Source organism: Cervus elaphus, chromosome 28 (genome assembly GCF_910594005.1).
Source record: "Cervus elaphus chromosome 28, mCerEla1.1, whole genome shotgun sequence".
In the NCBI taxonomy this organism is placed as follows: Eukaryota; Metazoa; Chordata; class Mammalia; order Artiodactyla; family Cervidae; genus Cervus; species Cervus elaphus.
This window is the reverse complement of record NC_057842.1, coordinates 64,219,642-64,234,381: the sequence shown is the minus strand read 5'-3', so window position 1 is coordinate 64,234,381 and position 14,740 is coordinate 64,219,642. Positions and strand designations below refer to the sequence as shown.

The following is a 14,740-nucleotide window of genomic DNA, read 5'->3' as shown; positions in this document are numbered from 1 at the left end:
GAGTACAAAGTAGGTACAGTGGTAGGCACAAAGTAGGTGCTCAATAAACATTGAATAAATTAATTAATGGCTCAGACAATCAAATCTATCAATAAAAGAAGCCCTTCTAGTGAGTCTAGAACACATTCCCCATCCCTTGCACCCCAGATCCTTTCCAGAAGCAATTTGCTTTATCAGACTCCCTAAAAAGAGGTCACATATAGAGGAAGTATAGTTAAAAAATAAAATTTCCTTCCAACCTAGAAAACCTCTACACCAAGGTAAAAGACAAAGAAAACAATCTTATTACTGAATAAAACCAGGAGGTGATACCACAGGCAATTCTCTAAAGGGATTGCAAAGACAGAGGAGTCTTTTTTATATATCTCAGTGGATACAATCCCCTGCATTTATGTGTTCAGGATAAAATTGGTAACTTAATCATATCTTTATAGCTGGAGGTCAGATTTGCCATTTGGAGTCAAAGGGACAGCTGAAATTAGGCCCATCTTCTCCCAGGAAGCTGGATGTAGGGCCTTACCTTCTTTGATGGTTATATTTCAAAGAGATGTGCGCTCAGGTCCATAAGGGAACACACCTGAGCTGCAAGCTGGCAAGAGGTTCATTTAGCATTTGAACTTAGTAGCAAGGCAGCTCAGTTCTCCTGGAAGCCTCAGGACTGGCCTACCTACCTATATACAAGCACCCCGGAGCAGCCCCCAGGACCACAAGTGTTCTGTTAACCAGGTTTTCTAGTCATGGCCCTGGACGCTAAGGCCAACTCTAAGGACAGAAAGCTGAAACCTCTTTCTGAAAAGCTACTTGATAGCCCATAAAGCACAAATTTTTTAATCTGAATTGCACTAAAAGCCATCATTTATTTTGTCTGATTTTGAGGCCAACTGATGAGTCAGTTTTTCCAAAACTCAAAGTCCTTATCTATAAAATGGAGCTGATCCCTTCCACAGAGAGCACATAAGAGCTATTAAGTACTTTTGTCACTATATTTTTAATACTTATCTATTTATTTGACTGTACCATGTCCTAATTGTGGCACATGAGATCTTTCACTGAAGTGCACAGACTCTCTAGTAGTGGTGCATGGGCTTTAGTAATTGCAGCTCGGGTTTAGTTGCTCCATGAAATGTGAGATCTTAGTTTCCAACCAGGGATCAAACAGGTGTCCCTATCATTGCAAGGCAGATTCTTAACCATTGGACCACCAGGGAAGGCCCCTATTATTACTATTATTGAAGCAAGAGAGTATAGAGGCTTAAAGCACACACTCTGAACCTGCCTGGCTTTCATTCCAGACTAACTTTATCAAAAATCACTGATTATATTCCTCAGTTGCTTCATAAGTAAAGAGAGCCCATGTAAGAATGTAATCAATGTTAGCCATTATTTTTTTATTCTCATTAGTGCTTCCAAGACACTGAAGTAAACCTTCCATCTCACTCTTTCCTCTTTTCCTTCTATTTCTCTCCTCAGCTTCACCTCCCTTTTGCCCATGGGGATGGAGAAAGAGTGTTACAATTATATCCCACCATGCTTTCAAGTTGTTTCTTTCATTTTTAATTAGGTAGAAACCCCATGACTTGCAGTATCTCTAGACAGATAATTATCCAGATTAAAGTCACCTCAAAGCAAATGGACATAATTTGAAAACCTAAAGAAGCACAAAATTTCAAAATTTCACCTTTTCTTTTCTTGGCAGTTTCTGAACCAAAAGAGAAAAGCTTAGCTTTTCACGGCTATTTCACACTGATTACCAGTTGACAGCACTTTTAACAGAGCCAACTATATTCCCAGACAGCAAATGATCACTAATTGTTTTTCAAATATATAACAGCAATCATTCAAGGTGACTGACTGCCAACAAAGATGATGTTCATTATTTATCCCCACTCTAAAGTTCTGGCTTCTTATATGGCCAAGTCAAATCTAATAGACAAGTTTAATCATGATTACTCAACAAATGAAGGCCTAAGATCTGGGAGTTAACACTATTGGTTCCAGGACACAGCATAATTTTTTAGATGGAGAGACAGTTAATTCCCATCTCCACAGACACTATGAAAGATATTGGGGCTTTGATTTATATTTGGTTTCAACTAGAATAAATGACTTGCATCTGGTCAACTAATAGAGATGTTTAAAAATATTGTTTATCTAATACTCTAGTTTGTTAGTGGACCTGATTAGGGCTATTGTTTAGCTGAACGTTGCCCCCACACCTGGTCTTCTGGGTTCTTCTGCAAGAAACCCTGAGGCAAGGACTTCCCTGGTGATCCAATAGCCATGACTCCGTGTTCTCAATGCAGGGGCCTAGGTTCGATCCCTGGTCAAGGAAGTAGGTCCCACATGCTGCAATTAAATCACAGGCGGCAACTAAAAATCCCGCATGCCATAATGAAGATCAAAGATCCCATGTGCTGCAACTAAGACCTGGTGAAGCCAAATAAATCAATAAAAGTATTTCTTTAGTGCTAAAACAAAAAAAGAAGAAGAAACCAAGAGGCAATCCTGATTTAGGTAGTTTATTGGAAAGATGATCCCAAGAAACACAAGTGGGGAAAGCAAGGCAGGCCTGGGAGGAATGACAAGGATGTGTATTTCCACATTAACAAATTGAAAGATATAAACCACATGATTATCTCAGCAGATGCAGAAAAAGCCTTTGACAAAATTCAATGCCCATTTATGATAGAAACCCTCCAGAAAGCAGGAATAGAAGGAACATACCTCAATATAATAAAAGCCATGTTCGATAAACCCACAGCAAACATTATCCTCAATGGCGAAAAATTGAAAGCATTTCCCCTAAAGTCAGGAACAAGATAAGGGTGCCCACTCATAGTTTTGGAAGCTTTAGCCATGGCAATCAAAGAAGAAAAAGAAATAAAAGGAATCCAGACTGGAAAAGTATAAGTAAAACTCTCACTGTTTGCAGATGACATGATCCTCTACATAGAAAACCCTAAAGACTCCACCAGAAAATTACTAGAGCTAATCAATGAATATAGTAAGGTTGCAGGATATAAAATTAACACAGAGAAATCCCTTCCATTCCTACACACTAACAATGAGAAGACAGAAAGAGAAATTAAGGAGACAATTTCATTCACCATTGCAACAAAAAGAATAAAGTACTTAGGAATAAATCTACCTAAAGAAACAAAAGACCTATATATAGAAAACAGTGTTTTATAAAACACTGATGAAAGAAATCAAAGATGACACGAATAGATGGAGAAATATACCATGTTCATGGACTGGAAGAATCAATATAGTAAAGATGAGTATACTACCCAAAGCAATCTATAGATTCAATGCAATCCCTATCAGGCTACCAACAGTATTTTTCAGAAAACTAGAACAAATAATTTCACAATTTGTATGGAAATACAAAAAAACCTAGAATAGCCAAAGCAATCTTGAGAAAGAAGAATGGAACTGGAGGAATCAACCTGCTTGACTTCAGACTATACTACAAAGCTACAGTCATCAAGATAGTATGGTACTGGCACAAAGACAGAAATATAGATCAATGGAACAAAATAGAAAGCCCAGAGATAAATCCACGCATCTATGGACCCCTTATCTTTGACAAAGGAGGCAAAAATACACAATGGAAAAAAGACAATCTCTTTAACAACTGGTGTTGGAAAAACTGGTCAACCACTTGTAAAAGAATGAAACTAGAACACTTTCTAACACCATACACAAAAAGAAATTCAAAATGGATTAAAGATCTAAATGTAAGACCAGAAACTATAAAACTCCTAGGGGAAAACACAGGCAAAACACTCTCTGACATAAATCACAGCAGGATCTTCTATGACCCATTTCCCAGAGAAATGGAAATAAAAGCAAAAATAAACAAATGGGACCTAACTAAACTTAAAAGCTTTTGCACAATGAAGGAAACTATAAGCAAGGTGAAAAGACAGCCTTCGGAATGGAAGAAAATAATAGCAAATTAAGCAACTGACAAAGAATTAATCTCAAAAGTATACAAGCAGCTCCTGCAGCTCAATACCAGAAAAATAAATGACCCAATCAAAAAATTTCCCAAAGAACTAAACAGACATTTCTCCAAAGAAGACATACAGATTACTAAAAAAACACATGAAAAGATGCTCAACATCACTCATTATCAGAGAAATGCAAATCAAAACCACAATGAGGTACCATCTCACGCTGGTCAGAATGGCTGCTATCAAAAAGTCTACAAACAATAAGTGATGGAGAGGGTTCGGAGAAAAAGGAACCGTCTTACACTGTTGGTGGGAATGCAAACTAGTACAGCCACTATGGAGAACAGTGTGGAGATTCCTTAAAAAACTGGAAATAAAACTGCCATTTGACCCAGCAATCCCACTCTTGGGCATACACACCGAGGAAACCAGATCTGAAAGAGACACATGTACCCCAATGTCATCACAGCACTGTTTATAATAACCAGGACATGGAAGCAACCTAGATGTCCATAAGCAGATGAATGGATAAGAAAGCTGTGGTACATATACACAATGGAATATTACTCAGCCATTAAAAAGAATACATTTGAATCAGTTCTAATGAGATGGATGAAACTGGAGCCCATTATACAGAGTGAAGTAAGTCAGAAAGAAAAACACCAATACAGTATATTAACACATATATATGAAATTTAGAAAGATGGTAACAATGATCCTATATCCGAGACAGCAAAAGAGACACAGATGTAAAGAACAGACTTTTGGACTCTGGGAGAAGGCGAGGATGGGGTCATTTGAGAGAAATAGCATTGAAACACATATATTATCATATGTGAGATAGATCGCCAGTCCAGATTTGATGCATGAGACAGGATGCTCAGGGCTGATGCACTGGGATGACCCTGAGGGATGGAATGGGGAGGGAGGTGGGAGGGAGGTTCAGGATGGGGAACACATGTACACCCATGGCTGATTCATGTCAATGTATGGCAAAAACCACTACAATATTGTAAAGTAATTAGCCTCCAATTAAAATAAATAATTTTTTTTTAAAAAAGGACATGTGTTTGATGACTGATGACTCCTGAGAGTAGCTAGAGTTCAGTCTTGCTGAGGACCCCCTGAGAAGTAGCCTTCAGAACTATCCCATTGAGGGATGACAAAGCTGGAGTATTTATCCACTGATCCTCATCCTTCATTGGTTAAGGACCGACCTACAGGTCAGCAGATTTCCAGCACATTCATTTCCAGGCATTCATTTCTGGCAGCCTTGCACATGCACTGTACAAACACTTTTGGCTGCAGGTCCTCCTTGCTTTGCTTCTCTTGAAGCAAAGAGACATGAACACTTAAGGTGGGAGGCTGCCAGTGTGCACAAGAGCTGTCTGTTGTGGCTCCAGGTGAACTCAGGGCTGGGGTTCAGTAAAAATCTAGCTGGCACTGAATGAATGGAAAAATAAATATTTCATAAACACTGTGTATATCTTAATGTAAAGTCACCCATCTAGAAAAGTTACATCAATCTTTTTCCCCCACTATTCTATTTAACTTACTTAACATATAATATTCTAAGACCCAATTCTGGAATGTTCTAGAATAGAGATCATGGATATTTTACTTTGCAATTCTGTTTAGGAGATTGTCAAAGTTCCTGGTTTTGAAGAAGACAAACAGGAATGTGGCAGCTAGTGGCTACCAAGAATCTTTCTCAATCACCTTTCAAATGTTCTTTACGAATGTACACTGACTTTCCAGATCCAAACAGGAAGCCCGTTCTCAGGCTGCAAAAACAACTCTGAACTTCTCAAGTTTTCCAAAAGCCCAATCAAGAGAAACAAGTAATTAACCATTCACACAACCCACATCCTTGACACTCCACCTTGCTCACCATTCCATTCATGCTTCCATATTTTTTTCCTCCTACAAACACCATGACTTTATGTTTCCACAGAGCTGCTGCTCCAGGAGGATCACAGGACTGTACAAACAACTCCAGAATTCTAAATAGCTTCTCTTTATCCCTCACAGCTTCTCCCAAGCACAGTGGGCTGGAAAAGTAGAGGCCAACTTTTAGTGGTGCCAACATGTAATATTTTTAATCAGGCTTAACAAGTCACACAGGAATTTCTTGGGAGAATGTCAACCTTTACATCTTACATTTTCCACATTAATAGTGGGAAGATTAGCCTAAAATCAACTAACAAATAAATACAAAAGGAGTAATAAAACAGTTTCTTATCAATTATTATCAACTCCAGCTCTCTTGTTTTGTAACAGTTCTAATTTGACACCTTATATTAAAACAAAGATTCTCGGGTCAGGCTCAGAGTCTTCAAAGATAAATTAAAATTTGACCAAAGCTTAGCACAAACCCCTGCTCAGAATGAGACCTTAAATAAACATGAGGAACTCTGGGAAGTCAAGTACACTCTCAAAATAACCTCCAAACCAAACCAAAGATGACCCTGTTTATGAACTACTATTCTGGGGCAAAATAAAAATGTCAAATGTGTCCTAAGGATTCAACTTTCAAATTATCCCTGTTTGAACAGTTTCTTTTTTATTGTTTTTTAACTTTATTATGGTAAACTGGGATCTCCTACCAGTCTTAATCAAAAATATAAAACTGCTGAAAAATGAATGCCAAACATTCTCAGGATCCACGTTTTATGACTACTTTCAAGGAACAGAATTTTCAGAATCATGTGAAAGCCAGGAAACCTTGAGCAAAGGGTTTACTAACTGTACCTCTTCCTTGGCTACATAAGGAAAAAAAAGAAGAAGAGGAAGGAGAACCAAAGAACACAAAAGGGAAAAGCAAAAGCAAAAGACCTGTGAACATGCCAGGTGCAGACTGAGGAAGGTTTGAGTGTAGTTAAAACAGAAGCGTGGTGCCTGCTTTGGCAGCATATTACGAAAATTGGAACAATACAGAGATGATCTGACTCATTTGAAAAAACCATAATGCTGGGAAAGATTGAAGGCGGGAGGAGAAGGTAACGACAGAGGATGAGTTGGTTGGATGGCATCGCCGACTCAATGGACATTGAACAAGGAAACAGATAGAGCTGGACTCCATCTAAGGCCAGGCTGTGAACATTAGGCTACACGCATTAGTCCTCCCAATGGACTCTGAACTTTGTGCCCGGTGTCTATAGAAGTGGCATACCAATGGGAAACCAGACCCCCCAAAAAAAGAGCCTCAGGACTTGTACTTGGACTCTCCGTTGCCGAAAAGAATATGCTAATTATCTCTGTAACAGAACAAAGTGGTTAATTCCATTATGTTTATCGGGATATGACCACAGGCCTATTGATAAATATCCACTGTTTATGTAGTCTTCTGACACATGAATCATGGGTTAACTTTGTTCATATCTCTCTTTTATCTTGTCCAGACTAGTTTCAAGGAATTTGGGGAGGTGTGTTTGAGCAAGCACACTTAGGGTATATAAGGTTTTCACACAAACTGATCGGGGTCCTTGGCTAAGAGGAGACTCTGCCTTGGGCCTGCCAGTATAATAAACTGCACTCCCCTATCTGCATTGTCCTTCTGAGTGAGTTTGTTTCCTGGAACACATGGCTACATTTGGTGCATTGGCCAGGAAACTCCTCACTTTGAGGAGACAAGTCCCATTTGGGACTACTCCAAGGCCTTGTGACTTGAATCTTCTAGAGGGGGTAGGCACCTCGTCCTTCTGGAAGGATTCTGCTTCTCAAGGCCCGGACCTTTCACGTTAGCAGATAGTGGACGACAGCAGGGAAACTGAACGCTCAGGTGAAAAGGAACCCAACCGGCACGGTGGAAGAGGGGGCCTGATCACCCCCCAGGAGGGACTAGAAGGGGCATGGGCCCACAGGAGCCTGGAATAGGCAGGCAGCAGCGATTGCTTGGTACACAGGTCAACGAGCGTGCTAAGGTTTAGGAAGGGAATTTGCGAAGGTTATTTAGGAGGTGTGTCCACGCTGTCTCAGGGAAAATTATTACCAGCGATCGCCAGGGGACTTTTAGGGTAGGAAACTGGTCCCTGTATGCTCATATTCTGCCATCCCCCAGGAGGTATCCCATCTGCTGTGAAATTCTTGACCCCCTCTGGATTGTCAGGCTAGAAGGAGGGGGATACATAAGTGAGTATGAATTGGCTTTTCTGGAGATGGCCTGGGACATGGGATATTTAACCCATCTATGTTTTCATCTGCACCTGATCAAGCCCACCAAGGCAGAACGAACTTTAAAGGAGAAACAGTCTTGGGCCATGTGGTGTTCTGGTTTGGCTTTGCTGACTGGCAGGTGAAGACACGCCGATCCCCCTTCTCCCTCTGGGATCTGGCAGGATTTGGACAAGGATGACCTACCCCTCCCCCATACTGGATGATGACGTGCCCGCCCCCCAGTGCTCCACCAGGACCGGAGGCTGCCTTAATGCCTGATCCACGGCCAGGTGAATTTCCTGCAGCAGCCGCTGCTCCTCCACCAGCTCTCCCACAGGTCGTAGAGCCGCCACCTCGTCAGGCTCCAATCCCGGTGACAGAAGTCTCTGGCCAACACTTGCACGATCCAGCTCCAGCTGAACCGCCCAAGCTATACCCGCCTCTCCCAGTGAGTACTGACAGGAAGGGGAGGGAGATGCTGGAATTAAGCAGAGACTGCACTCTGCCAGAGAGCTGGAGGGAACAAAACAGAACAGACAAGAGATTTGCAATGCTAGCTGCTGCTCTGGGAAAGTCTATCTCGGGCCCTTCAGAAAACCTCCTCTGCCCCAGGGACAGGACAGTCCTTCAACCGGTCCCAACAGAGGCCCCGGGCCCCGGTACAGCCAAAGCAGTGTGCCCGGTGCCAAGGTTTTGGCCACTGGAAGAATGAATGCCCTAAGGCAAGGAAGGAAGAGGAAGCTCCCGCAGTTGTGGGGCTTGCTGACTTGGAAATTAAATAGGGCTGCCGGGGCTCTTCTCCAGTGGACCACATTCTGTCAGACCTCTCCACCATGACCCGTCCTTCTTGGGTGGCCCCACAGGGCATGGCTTAGTTTCATTGAGTTAGACAAGAATGCGGTCCATGTGGTCAGATTGGCTAGTTTTCTGTGGTTATGGTTTCAGTGTGTCTGCCCTCTGATGCCCTCTCACAACACCTACCATCTTACTTGGGTTTCTCTTACCTTGGACGTGGGGTATCTCTTCACGGCTGCTCCAGCAAAGCGCAACCGCTGCTCCTTACTTTGGATGCAGGAGCATGGCAGAGAAGGGAATGGCAAACCACTTCAGTGTTCTTGCCTTTAGAACCCCATGAACAGTATGAAAAGGCAAAAAGATAGGACTCTGAAAGATGATCTCCCCAGGTCGGTAAGTGCCCAATATGCTATTGGAGATCAGTGGAGAAATAACTCCAGAAAGAATGAAGGGATGGAGCCAAAGCAAAAACAATACCCAGCTGTGGATGGGACTGGTGATAGAAGCAAGATTTGATGCTGTAAAGAGCAATATTGCATAGGAACCTGGAATGTTAGGTCCATGAATCAAGGCAAATTGGAAGTGGTCAAACAGGAGATGGCAAGAGTGAACATCAACATTCTAGGAATCGGCGAACCAAGATGGACTGGGATGGGTGAATTTAACTCAGGTGACCATTATATCTACTACTGTGGGCAGGAATCCCTTAGAAGAAATGGAGTAGCCATCATGGTCAACAAAAGAGTCTGAAATGCAGTACTTGGATGCAATCTCAAAATTGACAGAATGATCTCTGTTCATTTCCAAGGCAAACCATTCAATATCACGGTAATCCAAGCCTATGCCCCAACCAGTAATGCTGAAGAAGCTGAAGTTGAACAGTTCTATGAAGACCTACAAGACCTTTTAGAACTAACACCCCAAAAAGATGTCCTTTTCATTATAGGGGACTGGAAAGCAAAAGTAGATAGTCAGGAAACACCTGGAGTAACAGGCAAATTTAGCCTTGGAATACAGAATGAAGCAGGGCAAAGGCTAATACAGTTTTGCCAAGAGGACTCACTGGTCATAGCAAATACCCTCTTCCAACAACACAAGAGAAGACTCTACACATGGACATCACCAGATGGTCAACACCGAAATCAGATTGATTATATTCTTTGCAGCCAAAGATGGAGAAGCTCTATACAGTCAGCAAAAACAAGACCGGAAGCTGGTTGTGGCTCAGATCATGAACTCCTTATTGCCAAATTCAGACTTAAATTGAAGAAAGTAGGGAAAACCACTAGACCATTCAGGTATGACCTAAGTCAAATCCCTTCTGATTATACAGTGGAAGTGAGAAATAGATTTAAGGGACTACATTGAATAGACAGAGTGCCTGATGAACTATGGATGGAGGTTCATGACATTGTACAGAGATAGGGATTAAGATCATCCCCATGGAAAAGAAATGCTAAAAAGCAAAATGGCTGTCTGAGGAGCCTTACAAATAGTTGTGAAAAGAAAGAAGTGAAAAGCAAAGGAGAAGAGGAAAGATATTCCCATTTGAATGCAGAGTTCCAAAGAATAGCAAGAGAAATAAAAAGCCTTCCTCAGCGATCAATGCAAAGAAATAGATGAAAACAACAGAATGGGAAAGACTAGAGATCTCATCAAGGAAATTAGAGATACTAAGGGAACATTTCATGCAAAGATGGGCTCAATAAAGGACAGAAATGGTATGGACCTAACAGAAGCAGAGGATATTAAGAAGAGATGGCAAGAATACACAGAAGAACTGTACAAAAAAGATCTTCACAACCCAGATAATCACCATGGTATGATCACTCACCTAGAGCCAGACATCCTGGAATGTGAAGTCAGGTGAGCCTTAGGAAGCATGACTATGAACAAAGCTAGTGGAGGTGAGGGAATTCCAGTTGAGCTATTTCAAATCCTGAAAGATGATGCTGTGAACGTGCTGTACTCAATGTGCCAGCAAATTTGGAAAACTCAGCAGTGGCCACAGGACTGGAAAAGGTCAGTTTTCATTCCAATCCCAAAGAAAGGCAATGCCAAAGAATGCTCGAACTACCACACTATTGCACCCATCTCACACGCTAGTAAAGTAATGCTCAAAATTCTCCAAGCCAGGTTTCAGCAATACATGAACCGTGGACTTCCAGATGTTCAAGCTGGTTTTAGAAAAGGCAGAGGAACCAGAGATCAAATTGCCAACATCTGCTGGATTGTTGAAAAAGCAAGAGAGTTCCAGAAAAACATCTATTTCTGTTTTATTGACTATGCCAAAGCCTGTGACTGTGTGTATCACAATAAATTGTGGAAAATTCTTAAAGAGATGGGAATACCAGACCATCTGACCTACCTATTGAGAAACCTGCATGCAGGTCAGGAAGCAACAGTTAGAACTGGACATGGAACAACAGACTGGTTCCAAATAGGAAAAGGAGTACGTCAAGGCTGTATATTGTCACCCTGCTTATTTAACTTATATGCAGAGTACATCATGAGAAATGCTGGACTGGAAGAAGCACAAGCTGGAATCAAGATTGCCGGGAGAAATATCAATAACCTCAGATATGCAGATGACACCACCCTTATGACAGAAAGTGAAGAGGAACTAAAAAGCCTCTTGATGAAAGTGAAAGAGGAGAGTGAAAAAGTTGGCTTAAAGCTCAACATTCAGAAGACTAAGATCATGGCATCTGGTCCTATCACTTCATGGGAAATAGATGGGGAAACAGTGGAAAGAGTGGCTGACTTTATTTTTGGGGGCTCCAAAATCACTGCAGATGGTGATTGCAGCCATGAAATTAAAAGACGCTTATTCCTTGGAAGGAAAGTTATGACCAACCTAGATAGCACATTAAAAAGCAGAGACATTACTTTGCCAACATATGTCTGTCTAGTCTTTTTTTAAACCTTTTAAACTGTGGTGTTCATCGCTGCACTATTTATAATAGCCAGGACATGGAAGCAACCTAGATGCCCATCAGCAGACGAATGAATAAGGAAACTGTGGTACATATACACCATGGAATATTACTCAGCCATTAAAAAGAATTCATTTGAATCAGTTCTAATGAGATGGATGAAACTGGAGCCCATTATACAGAGTGAAGTAAGCCAGAAAGATAAAGACCAATACAGTATACTAATGCATATATATGGAATTTAGAAAGATGGTAATGATAACCCTATATGCAAAACAGCAAAAGAGACACAGATGTACAGAACAGACTTTTGGACTCTGTGGGAGAAGGCTAGGGTGGGATGTTTCGAGAGAACAGCATCAAAACATGTATATTATCTAGGGTGAAACAGATCACCAGCCCAGGCTGGATGCATGAGACAAATGCTCAGGCCTGGTGCACTGGGAAGACCCAGAGGAATCGGGTGGAGAGGGAGGTGGGGCGGGGGGGATCAGGATGGGGAATACATGTAAATCCATGGCTGATTCATGTCAATGTATGACAAAAACCACTACAGTATTGTAAAGTAATTAGCCTCCAACTAATAAAAATAAATGAAAAAAAAAAAAAAAGAGGATAGAAACTATCTCTTTAAATGGCTGTTAAGATTAAGAGATGGTTAATGGGTGAACTATTTTTGTTTTGTTTTATTTTAAATAAATTGAATAAAATAAAAAATTTTTTTAAATAAATAAAAAATAAGAAAATAAACTGTGGTGCCAGAGAAGACTCTTGAGAGTCGCTTGGACTGAAAGAAGATCCAACCAGTCCATCCTAAAGGAGATCAGTCCTGGGTGTTCATTGGAAGAACTGATGTTGAAACTGAAACTCCAATACTTTGGCCACCTGATGTGAAGAGTTGACTCATTGGAAAAGACCCTGATGCTGAGAAGGATTGGGGGCAGGAGGAGAAAGGGATGACAGAGGATGAGATGGCTGGATGGCATCACCGACTCGATGGACATGGGTTTGGGTAAACTCTGTGAGTTTGTGATGGACAGGGAGGCCTGGCGTGCTGCGATTCATGGGGTTGCAAAGAGTCGGACAGGAGCGACTGAACTGAACTGAACTGAACTGCCAGGGCTCAGAGATATCACGTCCCCAAGAGCCCATGATAACCTTAAAAGTGAGGGACCAAAACATTGATTTCATGCTGGATACAGGAGCAGAACTGTCAGTAGTAACAAAATCCTGTGGCACCACTGTCCAAAAAGACCACTGCTATAACTGTGATAACAGGAGAAGAGATGATTAAATCGTTTTGCCAGCCCTGAAAATGTCATATGGGGGGGGGGGCACCAAGTGATTCATGAATTCCTCTACATTCCTGAGCGCCCAGTACCCCTGTTGGGAAGAGACTTGCTCTCCAAACTAGGAGTACAAGTGACTTTCTCCCCTGAGGAGAGGCTCACCTTCTGGATGAGCACTATGACTTATTTACTCTCTCTCTCAATACCCTCCCGCCCCCCCCCCCCCCAAGATGAGTGGAGGTTGCATGAGCCTCCGAAGGAAGAACCGAGTGGGCCAGAAGAGCATGCAAGAGAGCTAACTCAATTATTCCCTGAGGTCTGGGCAGAAGACAACACCCCCTCCCCCCAGGCTGGCTAAACATCAAGCCCCAGTGATAATAGAGCTCAAACCAGACACCATCCCAGTTAGAAAGCGCCAGTACCCGCTACCGACAGAGGCCTGGGCTGGCATACTGCCCCACATCAATAGATTGAAACAAGTGGGCATTCTAGCAGAGTGCCAGTCGGCTTGGAATACGCCAATCCTGTCAGTCAGAAAGGAAGGAGGACAGGACTATAGGCCTGTACAAGATCTCAGGCTAGTCAACCAGGCTACTGTGACTTTACACCTCACTGTTCCAAACCCCTATACCTTTAGCCTCCTGCCACCAAGGACTAAAGTTTACACTTGCCTAGATCTCAAGGATGCCTTCTTCTGCATACGCCTCGCCCCAGCGTCACAGCCCATCTTTGCCTTTGAATGGGAAGATCCAGTCGGGAGCATCAAACAACAGCTCACTTGGCTTCCCCCACAAGGTTTAAGAACGCCCCAGCCATCTTTGGGGAAGCCTTGGCTTCTGACCTGGACTCATTCCATCCGGAAGAGTATGGATGTTGGCTCCTACAATACAGGGATGACCTGCTACTGGCTGCCGAGACCAAGGAAAAATGCTGGAAAGGGACAAATGCACTGCTCCAGCTGTTGATGGAAGCAGGTTACCGGGTGTCGAAGAAGAAGGCACAGATCTACAAAGAGGAGGTAAGGTATCTGGGGTTTGTTTTAAAGAAGGACTCAAGGTTCCAGACCCTAATTGGCTCCTATATACTGATGGCACTAGCCTGATAAATCAGGGACAACGGCTGTCAGGTTAGCCAAAGCAGAAGGGGCCATCAAGACTGAAAAGGGATGGTGGGAATTGCCAAGTGGCAAATTATTGGTACTAGAGGACCTGGCACACACTCTGGTAAGCCAAACACACCAAGCGACCCACCTAGGCCATGCTGCCTGCTCATAGGTTAATGCTGCCTCTCGGGTATTCAGACAAAAACCTCCAGGTATTCAGCTGAAAGGCATGCTGCCCCTTGAACACCTGGGAGTGGACTTCACTGAAATGAAACCTCACCAACACTACCGTTACCTGTTACCGGTCATGGTATGTACGTTCTCGAGATGGTAAAAGCTTTTCCTACCTGGACTAAAACAGCATCAGAAGTAGCCCGGTGCCTGCTTAGGGAAATAGTTCCCAGATTTGGATTTCCTACCAGCATTGGATCAGACAATGGTCTGGCTTTTGTAGCTGATTTAGTATAACAAGTAAGCAAAACTTTAAACATCAAATGGAAACTG

The 14,740-nt window shown here is 42.4% G+C and overlaps 1 pseudogene; it reads left to right on the top strand.

Moving 5' to 3' along the window:
* Positions 1 to 8,337: 8,337 nt before the first annotated feature.
* LOC122685392 overlaps positions 8,338 to 14,740 on the top strand; it is a 42,955-nt pseudogene continuing 36,552 nt past the window's right edge.